Consider the following 14,337-nt stretch of genomic DNA (forward strand, 5'->3'; position numbering starts at 1 on the left):
AAAATACATTTTACTCAGAAATAAATTTACTAATTATTAATAGAAATAAAATCTGTTTTCATCCTATCATACTTTAAATAGACTAAAAATACTTAAAATTATCTATAAAAAATCAACATCTTCATGTTCGAATTTATGGAACATACCCAAGTGTACACCCAAAGAAACAGATGAGTGAATGACAAACTCCTAGCACACCATTTGAAGCTACGACCCCATTTGAGACCATTCAGCCAGTTCTTCGTTATTTGTAAATCCAGATACAACTTAACTTACAACTCCAAAAATCAGGGCCTGTATTTTTGATCCGACGAAAATACGGAAACTCTTCAAATATATTCTCCAATAGATAGGATCAAAGCCAGACAAAGGAAATTGAAGAAAGATACTCAAGAGAGCCGATTCGACTCCTTCCTTACGATAGATATTCCAAGATTGCCAAATTGAAGAGATCCATTCACGATGAGTAAGGGATTTCAATATTTCAAATATAATTAGTGTTTACTTAATTTCAATTTGTACGAGGCACGGTTTTATATAGGGATATTAATTATTACAAAGTATGACGTATTTATTATTACATTGAAATAGTGAACATTGTTAAGATAATTTAATAAAGTATTATAACGTATGTTTATAATAGCAAGTTAAAAAAGTATGGGTAAATTAAAAAAAATATATATATATAACTAACAAAACAATTATATTAATTATAAATTTTATTAGAAGTTACAAGCAGAGAATCAGACAAATTTAAAATGACAAATAATACTATATAGAAGTTATTAATATAAAATACAACAAATAGCCTCAACAAATTATTAGTGACATTATGCGTATACAAAATGAAATCTTACATTTTTATACAGAAATAAATATAGTTATTAGCAGAATATGTAGAATATGCATTGGCAAGACAGATAAAACTATCGAGAATAGGGAGGCATAATATATTTAAAAGTCTATAATTATCTTCCAGACGTTTTCCATGAAAAAAAAGGTACACAATCAATAAAGAAATCAAGAGTCCAGGTTATATAATTATCAATATAGATTAGGCATCACAAACTCAACCTTATAAATGGAATTCTGATTGAGATAAGTTATCTCTGCGTTATATACACAAAGGAAACTGAAGGACTTTTATAAATGAAATATTTTTCTTACAATAATAAGAATCAAAGCTGAGTTGACTTAGAAGAAAATAACTCCAGAATTTCAATGAAGGAACAGTGGATGCAGAATGAGAACTCTTTCCGTTCCTCACTTGGGCTTTCAGTCGATTATTCTGCCTTTTAATGGAACTCATCAGTTTTTAAAGCAGCATACAATTATTCTATAGAAGATTTGAAGGAATTTGTGTATTTTTGAGCACAGAAGCAATGATTGACGAAATCAGAAGTCACTATCACAGACCTTGATGAGAAAGGGCATCTGTACATTGCACAATGAACGATCCTTCGATGTAAGAACATCAGTCCCACCAAGTGAGACACACAGAGACGAGATCCCTTGAACAGAACATGAAGAGAGGATCAGAAGACGTGTGGCTAGGATATCCAAATGGAAAAATATGATCTCATATAGAAAATGGATAGATGCAGATCCAATTAATTGCAGTTGAGGCGGAGGGGGGACTTTTTTAAAGGCATTTGACTAATAAAATTAATATATATCAATATTGGACTAAGGAAGGCGTCGTTATTAGAGGGAGATGTTAACACAACAATAATTAATAAATAAAAAGGAAGAAAAAGGGCAGGCAACAACGGTTTTCATTTTGTGTATCTCAAAACAGTAATTTACTTGACTAAACGTACCCAGCCATACTCATCTGCCAAAATGATATTATAAATTTTGTAATGAAAAAACAATGCATAAAAAAAGAAAGAAAAACGGTTACCGCATGTGTTTTTTCCTCTTTTTGTTTACTACTTAATAGGTCGTCTCGGTGTTAACTCCCCCTCTCTGAAGTAAGCATTCTCGCTTATTATATAATAAATAAATATGGATTTAAATATAATTACAATATTTTCCTTATTTAATTCTATTTTAAATATAGAAGGTTCTCTTCTTTATATTAATAATTCCTTTCCTCCCTCCAAAATCATTTATTTTGACTAGCGGCGATATAAAAAACCTGTAAAGGTCGACTTATATTTAATGCTTATAATATATAAAGATTATAATTCTTAATAAAAGTGAAAAATTTTAAATACAAATATTATTATTTTTTTTTTAAATAACGTGATAGTGAGAGAAAAGGTATTGCAATCCAAATACTTATCGATCTGTAATAGAAACTATGCTTTAAGTTGTCAATCTTTGGTTTTGGTGGTTAGATGGTACTGTGAGTAGAGAGTCTCGTTTTGTGGAAGAGATAGCCTTTATTTAGTGCCCAGGGTGGGGGATCTTCAGCTTTGTGTTTAAAACTTGGTGGAGCGTAATTATAAATTTAATATCACGTTTATGAGACAAAGTGATGAGGCCTAGTCTTTTGATTTTGGATTCATAGTCCTCATTATCTCCCAATGATGGAAACAATGACACAAATCTGGCTTGACCTTTTCTAAGGAATCAATCAAGTAGTTTCTATAAGGATTCCAGATCTCAGATCCCTACATTAAAATCGGGAGGACATAAAGTTATACCATAAACGAAGGATCACAAGTTTTGAAGCTTCTAAATATATAAAGGTCAGCGGAAATTAACAAAAGTCTTAATTCAGGTGTCCCATAAGCTATTATTACTATTTTTTATTCTTGAGGAGATAATTGAGTAACTACGTGTAAGTGTACTCGAAAAATGGTGAGTTCACTGAGGATTTTTTTGGTAATTACAAAGACTTCCAGTGGACTTTATTTTGGAGTGGGCTTCATTTTTTTAGAAGTGACAAAAAACCTTTTTAGAATAATGTAGAGTTAAAATTTTTGGGTCGTCCTGAATTTTAACAAATTTTACCCATTTTCTTGTTTAATTTTTTTTACAAGCCGATAATTTTTAGGGTAGAACGACAATTTTTTCTCGATTGTGGGATTTCGATTTCTCAAGTCCCTCCAGCCACTCCCTTCCGACGCAACCTGAGTTATCTTTATATTTTTCAGGTAAAGGTGTCTGTTGGAAGAACCTTTATAATTCCCATGATAGATAGATTCAGGATGCCAATTAGTATTGCTAATATAAAATATAGGCATAATATTACTCAGAAAGAGGGCGCTATGAAAATTCTTTTCAGCATGCTACATTTAAAAAAATAATAAACAGCTGCAGACTGTCACACCACCTTCAGGATAATATTAATTGCTATTCTTAGACTCCAACTGTGAAAAAGTTTAAAATCTTTATTCTGATATATTAAGACATTTGACCAATTCTACATATTATATGAATGCCGAATATGAATCTCAAGTCCTTTCGAAATATTATATTATCAGAGCAATCGTAAAAATAGATATTGTATGTATTTATATATGAAAGAACACATTGATAGAATTTGGCTTTTTTCCAAAGTGTCATAAATATTTTATGCATACTTGCATATAGCCATGTTAGAAGATGTGATTGAAAGACTAATAGGAGATGGAGCTAGTGAATTCATGAATATTCACATTTCTTTTGGGAAATAATCGTATAGAATATATTTCTAAAATAAATAATCAAAAATTATTATATTAATTTAAAACACGTCAAATCCTCTTACACGTTGCCTCAAAGTCATTATGCCATACCCATTCATCCAGAATGTTTGAATAAATCACATATGACCACAATGCAATTTTGAAGTTTTTATATCTTCACATAGAAATTTTAACAACTCTTTTAATAGATGATTCCTTGAAGATCGTTATAGCCAACAGTACACAATCGACATTGTACCATTTTTATGAAGGTTCTATGAATCTTAATTACTAACATGGGTGATCCTATTAAATTTCACACTGGATTTTTTGTTATTTTTGAATCTTTTATATTGATCAGACACAATGAGGTCCTTTTTTTCGAGGGGGCAGGGCTGGAGCTCCCTTAAAAGTTTCTGAAGTTCTCCCCCCCCTCCCAAAAAAAAAAATGAAATGTATAAAGGGTTGATCTTATCTAGTAGTACACATTTAATTATTTCCGGAATTACATTGGTACAAAATCACGGAGGACGATAACAAGACATTAAATCTCTCAACAGAATAAGCTGAGTCGGTTGGAGAGAGCAAAGAAAATTCTAGATTTTCTCTAGCCCAACAAAAATTCGGGGTAATATTTAGCTCCTATCTAATGAAAAAAAAAATCCCCGTTGATGCCAATGTGAATAAAAAGAACATCCATTACATCACAACCTAAGATTCAAACAGTGGCTCAGCTTCAGTGAGACATGTCTTCAGAACAAAAAATCCACCAGGAACCATGGTCTTGGGCGTTGTGTAGTCTACCCTCTCATTTTTATGGAGAAGAAGGAGCGAATCAATGCAGATGGCTACATCGAACTACAGGATGAGGAAGTGCTACCTTGGACCAGAGAAAAGATCGTGGATAACTTTATTTTCACTCAGGATGGAGATCTGTGTCTTCGTGGCGCTAAGACTCAGGCCTTACTGTGAGACACATTCCCGGGCTTTTGTGACCTGAACATAGATTGGATTTAGACTTCGTACTGATGAAACTATATGAGCTGAGGGCTCACATATTAAATAAAAGACACATGAAGGAGCTGGGGGTGTCTCATGAGAGGGCAAACTCGTCAATCGAAGACAGCGGAGAGCCACAAATACAGGAACGATAATAAGAAAAGATTCTAGCTTACCTGGAGACATAATTTCAACCTTCTTTCTTGCAATTTTTAAAATGATTCTTTTACTCTCGATATCTCATAAGATAAAGAAAAGGAAAAAGTAATGCAAGTTTATATCAATGTGTGAAAATTCGAGTGATTTTATCACTCTTCTAAAATGGCGAGCGCACCCTCGCTCATTTTTCAAATCGATGAGCGCGTTCTTGATCATATTTCAAAAGAATGAGGGCGCTCTTGCTCAGTTTTCAAAACAATGAGGATGCTCCCGCTCAAGAAATTTGAGTGGCACTCACTAATGCTTTGCCTAGATCTCGATCCCATCAATTATTAAATTTAGGGTGTAATGAAGATGAAGGCTTGACAAGTCCGTCACCCCAGTATTATCACTTTCAAGGCCTCCATTGAGCATAAGCGGGCGTTAATCAATTAGAAGAGCTTCGTTGAGCATGTTTGAGCTTATTCAATTGAGTCGTCACCAGAGGATACACTTTAAATAATTAATCTTTACTAATATCTGTATCCACCTGAATCATTTTCTGATATTTTGATTAGATATCCTAATTATTGACTTCTCCTTAAAAAATGGAAAGAAGAAAATAATATTAGAAATTGAATTGAATTTTTTTTCAAAAAAAAATTAAATTATCTGTGAATAGCCAAATTCTCCAAAAATTAAAAAAAAAAATTACGAATAATTGAAAGTATTCACGTTTTATGTCTGAGAAGGAAGTTAACTTCCACTCTCCACCGCTGGATATAAATCCCATTATCATATTATTTTTAAATCTCTTAAATAAAACTCTTAAATGGATGACTACTTTAATAAATAGAGTTTTTCGATCCCTAGTGAGTCTTCATCAAATACCTGAAGTAAATGTTGAAATATTTTACATCAAATACGTCATTGTTTATTAGTCAATGATGTCAGAAGTGAAGAGTATTGGGAGATCATTCAGGGTACACTGCGTCACCTCAATAACATAAGAAACAAGCACTTACAAAGGTATTTACTCCAATACCTTTAACTATCACAATACCCTCAAAAATATAATGTTTCTTGATCAAAGTTCTCTACATTTAATTTAGAAAGATCGGTGGTCGTTATAGGAATCCCAAATAATTTCTAAAGACTCAAGCCCCCCCCTAAAAGTATCTGAAGCCTTCCAATTTTTTTATCATATCCGTTAAATATTTATAAGTCTGTTTTTGGTGTTATCACATATGGAATTCAAAATGGTCGTCCAGATTAGTCTAAAATTTAGTAAGTAGACGTATAAAATAGATAAGCATGTTCCTATTAAAGCATTAAACCAAATAGCGCATCGAGCACTGTTAGCCTGAGGAAATAGTATGGTCAATAATTTTCATAATATTTTCACAAGATGTTGCTTGTCTATGACGTCAGTCATTTATTTATTGTACGTACTACGTAGTATCAATAAGTTTGAGTAAGTAATAATACGTATCATATAATTTTTTCTTGTCTTAAATAATTATATATTTACATATTATTATGTAGCAAATTTGAAACAAATTACTCAAAAATAATGAGTCATTGTAGTGTCCAAGGATGCAAAAATAGAACTGTGTCAAATTTCCAAGAGCTTTAAAGAAACGCTCGCTTTTTTAAATTTCGCATTTCCAAAATCCAAAAGAAGTTGCAAAAAGAAAAAAAAAAAAGTGATTATCAAATCTTAAATATCTTGATAATTGGAACACCGCTAACGATTCTGTATGTGAAAATCCTTTTGAATCATAATTGTTCAAGCAAAAAGTATATGAATAATGAAGTAAATAAAGGTAGAAACAGTTCACTCATTCACGAAATAACAAGTAATGATTCTCCAAAATGCTTGAAATAATAATACCTCTAGCGGACAAAAAAAAGTACATTTTGACCAAGATATTCCTTTTCCCTAATAATGAAATTAGCCTTTGATGTGCAACTTGGTTTAATGCTTGAGTTCCTATGATATTTTGGCCTCCAAAGTCATTAAAAATCAGTTTTTGACCGAAAAAACCTTTTTTAGCTTCTCTCTTTCTCCTTCTGTTTGTCTTTTCCCTCTTCCCTTCTCTTTGTGTATCTTTTTACATCCCTCTCTCTGTCTCTTTTCTTCTATTTCCATTCTTTTTCTCTATTCCCCTCTATCCAGCCGTGCAACGCAGGTACTCTATGCTAGTATATAGGTATATACAAAATAAGTCTATTTATGTCAGTCGTTATATGACAATGGCGATAATTTTTGGGGCTAAGCCATCCTAAATGATGAAAACTTGCGACGCACCGGGTTGACAGTATTTTAATAGTTAATAGTAACTGAGTAAATACTCTTTATATTTTATTTACTTGCTGACGATTTTTCAAATTATCTTCTACTATAAATTTTTTAACGTGGATTGGTTAAAATTGAATGAAAGCTTGTTATGATGTTACGAGTACCTTAAAATAGGAAACATCACCTGATTTATCACCTAATTCAATCTTTAAAACACAGCGTTACTTCTCTAACACGAAAATACCCTAGGTATTTTGTTGTCAGCTGTCAATTGCCTCATTTTACTTGATACGTCATGGCTATTTCATAATGTACTCTTTTTGACAAATAACCAAAGACATTAGTTATTCTATACTTATGCTCATCTTTTGTAAAGTTATTGCTTTGGCAGAAAGAGTATTATCAAGTCTTCAGTGTCTTATCAAGTCCTCATGTTTCCAATGTTTAAAGTATTATACTAAAGACTCTAATGATTACTCTTCTTTCAATTTACTTTCTATAGAAAAGTCTTTTACGGAAAACTCTTTAATTTATTGTAGCAAATCTTCAATTTCATTGTTTGAAAAAGCTAGTTATATATTTGAGAGCTACAATCCAAGAATATGGAAGATGAACTATCCCATTTATGAGATATTTTCATCTATTCTCACCTAATCTTTCGAATGAATTTATTACTTCTTGTCACCCTGAAGTATTTGGTAAAATTGTAAAAAAATAAAATAATTGTAAGCTACACTTTTATTGATGAGAAAATAATATAGAATTTGAAAGTGCCGCAAATGTCTTAGTCGCAAATAATGCAAGCAAACACTTAAAAATGAGGCAAATGTTTAGTTTTTAAATTTTCTCTCTATTATTTTCTATGAATATATTTAATTTTGTAATTAATTGAGTATTTGATTCAGGTTTTAAATTATTACTTTAAATAAGCTTAGGGTTTTACGTTATTCTCTTTAGATTTTGTAGCTAAATCATTAGTCTAAAAATAAAATAAATAATTAGGATTAAAAACATTGCTCATTAAAATAATATATATGTATATTTGAAGCTGTTAAAATATTCCATTTCAATTGAAAAATAAAAATAGATTTTCACTCCTGGAATATATATACTGTATACAGTGTAGCATATTAACCTACAAAACATTTTGTAGTATTTTTTTGTAGTAATACCGGGTGGTTCATTGAAATCGGAACACTTATTAATTCAATCATTAATGAAGGTTAAGAGATTGAAATTAATTCAAATTTTGATATATTAAAGCATAAAAAATAAACAAAAACTTGAGCTCTCTAGCTTTCGTACAAGTTTAGAAAATGACACTTGAACGTGATTGACAAATCTCCATTCGCGCATTCTAAGGAGTTGGGCGTCTCCAGGACATATGTATACACCGTCAGCAAGTACAAAACGTTGGAGAGGTAGAAGGGTTCTGTCAAAAAGCCCAAACTGGACTTGAATAGGTTAAAGACAACAGACTAGGCCTATCCCCTCAATTCCATAAGGTCCCGTGCCAGAGATCTTGGGATTTCACACCAGACTGTCGAGAGAGCTAAAAAGGAAGTGGTCGGACAGAGCCTTGTGAGAGTGTAGAGACTAATTTTGACACTATCAATGGAAGAAACCCATCTCTTCCGTTACAAACCTCTTATGAATTAGTCTTTTGAAGTCTTTCTGACACTTTTGGTCGCCCTACAGCCCCGATGGCAACATCTTTTGGGTTCATGTTGAGGGGAGGACCTGGAGTGTCTGTCATCTTATCACCAATGCCCTCAAAGTCATTGTCAGCCAGCACTGGAACGCCATAATGGAGGACTACATCTGCAGTGGGTGCCAGGGCTTCCCCCACCGCTTGAACTCCATTATTCCCCCTAAGGATGGATACATTAAGGATTGGAAGGGCGGAGAAACAATTTTTGTTGTCATCTGAAAATTGCCTCATTTTGCTTGATACGTCAAGGTTATTTTATAATGTATTCTTTTTGACAAATAAAGAAAATAATGAGTTATGCTAAACTTAAGCTCTGTTTCCAAAAGGACAGGAATACTATTTCTTGTTGATCCCTCGTCCTGTATATAGTATATATATTGGCCATTTTATTGTTTCTATGAAACAATTTTGGTTATCATACACAAATACAAATGTATAACTACTCTTTTAATCAAATATTACTAAGTAATATTATAATACAGTATCGAATAAAATACTATGTAGATTTTAATTATAAGTAATTCATTTTAAAAATGATGAAGACATAATATGGGAGTACATAAGATATGAATGACAGTTGGTATGATTGATTTATTTGGCTGACTACCAGATGATTTCCGGCCCTTTTTCTGGTTAGTTTTTAAATTTTCTGTCTATTATTTTCTATGAATATATTTAATTTTGTAATTAATTGAGTATTTGATTCAGTTTTACATTATTCATTTAAATATGCTTAGGGTTTTACGTTATTATTTTATATTTTCCACTTTAGATGGTGCGCAAGATGAGCAGATGCTCCTTTTCTATATGTGTACTTAGTAGTTTTTAAAGTATATCACATAGTTTTACTAGAAATAGGATAATTCTATGATTCAATGAACAATTCAAAGTTCTCTTAATTAAGTTTCAAATTTATAGCTAAATCTTTAGTCTAAAAATAAAATAAATAATTAGGATTAAAAACATTGCTCGTTAAAATAATATATATGTGTATTTGAAGCTGTTAAAATATTCCATTTCAATTGAAAAATAAAAATAGATTTTCACCCCTGGAATATATATACTGTATACAGTGTAGCATATTAACCTACAAAACATTTTGTAGTATTTTTTTGTAGTAATACCGGGTGGTTCATTGAAATCGGAACACTTATTAATTCAATCATTAATGAAGGTTAAGAGATTGAAATTAATTCAAATTTTGATATATTAAAGCATAAAAAATAAACAAAAACTTGAGCTCTCTAGCTTTCGTACAAGTTTAGAAAATGACACTTGGACGTGATTGACGAATCTCCACTCGCGCATTCTAAGGAGTTGGGCGTCTCCATGACATATGTATACACCGTCAGCAAGTACAAAACGTTGGAGAGGTAGAAGGGTTCTGTCAAAAAACCCAAACAGGACCTGAATAGGTTAAAGACAACATACTAGGCCTATCCCCTCAATTCCATAAGGCCCCATGGTTGGAAATCTCGGGATTTCACACCAAAGTGTCGAGAGAGCTAAAAAAGGAAGTGGTCGGACAGAGCCTTGTGAGAGTGTAGAGACTAATTTTGACACTATCAATGGAAGAAACCCATCTCTTCCGTTACAAACCTCTTATGAATTAGTCTTTTGAAGTCTTTCTGACACTTTTGCTCGCCCTACAGCCCCGATGGCAACATCTTTTGGGTTCATGTTGAGGGGAGGACCTGGAGTGTCTGTCATCTAAACACCAATGCCCTCAAAGTCATTGTCAGCCAGCACTAGAATGCCATAATGGAGGACTACATCCGCAGTGGGTGCCAGGCCTTCCACCACCGCTTGAACGCCATCATTTCCCAAAGGATTAACAGGGCTGAGACACACTTTTATTTATAGTATTAATTTTGTTGAAATTGTAATGTTAATTAATAAATTATATTTTGTTGAAGTTTAAAATTTAAAAAAATACGTTTTTATTGTACCATTCGGCACAATGCTCAAATAACATGTTTCTGTATCACAGTATTTGGGATACACGTGAATACTAAATATGCTACAAAATAACTAATTAACTAACCTTTGTTACATTTTTATTCATATAAGAGTGATTTTAATCATTTAATATTATATTAAGTAATATTAATAATATCTTTGACAAACATGTTTTCATAAAATATATTTATATAATACTGTAATTAATTGTTATCGATGCATATTGAAGATATTCATTTTCATTTACATCGACACAAAATGAATTTTGTTGTTATTAAAAAAAACCACCAACATTCATACTTACTAGCGTTCTCTCTTGCGGCATCTCGTATTTTTCGGGATTTTTGAAAATATAAATATAGAATAATTCTTAAATTTTTACTTTCTTTATTTTTTATTTTATATGAAGCAAAAGAGTTTGGAATTAATTTCAATTTATTGTTCCTGGGCAAAGGTGGACAAACCTACTGCAGTAGTTATTAATGATAATACAGAGGAACAATTATTAGAATTTTGTACAAATGAATTGAAGACAATAATCGAATTTATCAATAAGCACAGAATCCAAAACTGATTTCAGTTTTTTTCTCAGACATCTGAATTCTGACATATCTCAGATTATAGTAATTCGGGACTATTATTGTTTTGAGTCATTTTTCACCCTTAAAACAATCACCAAATTAAAATTAGGATTAATAAAAATTATGTAATAGTATTTTTATTATTAAAAAGTCTTATTATTGATTCTGTATCTTGTTCTAAACTAGAAATATTTTCATTTTTAGACTGAAAATGGTGAAAAACGACACTCTTCTTTAGATCCTTGTCCTTGAGAATGAGATACTAGGGTCGAAACAATAAAGCGATCCATTCACAATTAGTAAAAAACTTTAATATTTCCAAATGGGATCACTTAAAAAATACAAAATGGAACAAAATCCTTAGAGATGCATATTTTTTTAAATAGATCTTTATTTAAATTGAATATTTTTGTATAATATAAGCTATGATATTCCTTATCACTATGTATTATGTATAAATTTTAAGGTTCTAAAGAAAAATGTAAATTTGTAGCTCGATAAAAGACTATTCCATGCCAAATTTTAAGACGATTGAACGTAATTTGGAAATTCTCCAATCCTGTTGAAACTATATTTTTATATATTTTGTGAGCTTTTTAAGTATAATTTCTATTATTATCAATCTAACTACAGATCTCGCAACTTCAACTAAATTGGGTATATATTTACTATTCGAGTCATTTCTACAGTTCCATACTTACAGAGTGGTTAATTAAAATCTGAACACTTTGAATTTTAAACTTCAACAAGATGTAATTTATTAATTATTAATAGAATTTATACGAAATAAATACTATAAATAGATGTGTTCCTGAGCTCTCTTTATAATAAATGTAGCTGTCCTTAGTGGCAATGATGGCTTATAGTGGCTTTGAGGGTTTTTGTGTCTCGATGGAGTACACTACAGGCCTTCCCCTCGACATGCTCCCAAAAGGTGTAGCCGAGGGGATTTTGGTAAATCAAAGTTTCCTTAGTTCAAAGAATATTCAATAGGAACCAATTTATCTAAAATTTTATCTAATATATTATCAACAATAAAATTGTTATTACTTCTAAAATACCATTATTGTATTATTCCCAAGAAGACAATTCGATCATCTTTATAAAATGCGTATTCAGTGGTTTATATTACGTAATATAATTCAAGAATAAAGAGGTGAAGAACTTGTTTTATAATTTAAAAAAATTCATTTGAGGTTTGTTAAAGTGATTACATCATTTTTCTAAAGTTATATATTGAGATTTATTTTTAATTAACTTTAAATTATGAGGACCTTATATTTATTATTTCAAATTCATATTAGAAAGAAAATGATTGAAATATAGAGATTACTTAAATAAAAAATAGGAACCAATTTATCAAACTTTATTGACAAGACTCGTGGTTTTTTTGTTTTGAGCATTTGGGAAATCAGGAAATGTATTTCTTTAAATGGATGGAACAATTAAATTTATTTACGGGAATGAAGTACAAGTACTTTCAAGTTCAAAAAATTTGATTTTTTTTTTCCAGAATCCAAAGTTACTTACAAAAATTTCAAATGTTTTGCTCTGTTGCATAATTTGTTCGAATAACCTTTTTTTTAAAAAAATAAATCTTTAAAAACAAAAAAAAAACAATGCTCTATTTTCGCGTAAAATTTTTTCATACTGACCAAAAATAGTTCTAATAAAAACCCAAAATTCCTTAATTTAGGAGGGTACTACAGCTGACGGTCCTGATGAGTAATTATTTAGTTTTAAATGTATCCTTCAATGTATCAAAGATTTATATTTGTCAGCCTAATCAAAAGAAGGAGTATAACTTCTTCTTTCAAAATGCTTCATCTCATTTTTGATACCAATTTGTATGCAGTAGATACAGGTTATGAATACCACCTTATGAGGAGTTTCCAAAGAATGTAGTCTACACAAAGGTGTGACGAAGGATTTGGATGTTCATCATGTTGAATATCTAGGTACTTACATATACGCAAAAAGATTTCTTCATAGTTTAAATATATACTACAACAAACAAGACGAATTTTTTGTTCCATAATATGAAGAAATATATTAGTTCACCTGTGTTTGTCGTCATGCAGCTGCAATACAATATTTTTAAGGCTTGATTAAGTTTGAAGTTAAATAATTGAACTATAAAATTTACTTTCAAATAAAAAAAAAAAAAAAAAAAAAAAATTGCAACAATCCACTGTTGTCCACAAAAATTATATTTTTTTCCAAAAAAATTCAAAAATCCACGACTATTCCCAGAAAATTTAATTTTTTGGAAAAAAATTTGAAAAATTAAATTGAATTTCAAAGATTTAATTTTCTAGTAAAAATAAAAAAATATATAATCACAGCTACAACCCCTCCAGACCACCCCCTGCGGACGCCCATGATGAGTATTACAACGATTTAAGTTGTAGCGACCATTTGGCATTGAAGTTGAAAAACAGCAACATCTGTTTAAAAGTGTTCCAATTCTGTTACCGATATATGTTTTGGTTTTTTGATACTATTCGACTGTAAATATGAACAAAACGTCATTGAGGGCAATTGACATGCACTTATAAGGGTGTTTGCATATTTTTTGTTTGGGGTAGGAGCGATCTTAAAAATTTGACGACTTTTTAATAAAATTACTTCATATTCTTGTTTTTTTTTTTAATATATAAAGGACAATTTTGTTTTGAAGGGTGAAAATTTGATGGGTTTGACCATAAGCAGGTCGATTTTTTTATGAAGTTGTAGAGCTACATGTACCGGTTCTAATATCAGTTCATTGTAGTACCGTTTTAAATGCATCCGTACCCCGATACCGCTATATTCCGGGCCATCGAGGAGTACTAACACAAATACAATATTATTTGAATTTTCTTTCATAATATATAAAAAAGAAAACGCACATATAGTATGATTTATGATAACTCGATACTAAATATGTATAATTGATATACATAAAAATGATTTGAAGTAGGAATGGGCCAGACCATGACAATCAATGTAAGAAATATTAATGATAAAGACGGATAAATACTCGTTCTC

Source organism: Lepeophtheirus salmonis, chromosome 1 (assembly GCF_016086655.4).
Source record: "Lepeophtheirus salmonis chromosome 1, UVic_Lsal_1.4, whole genome shotgun sequence".
Classification (NCBI taxonomy): Eukaryota; Metazoa; Arthropoda; class Copepoda; order Siphonostomatoida; family Caligidae; genus Lepeophtheirus; species Lepeophtheirus salmonis.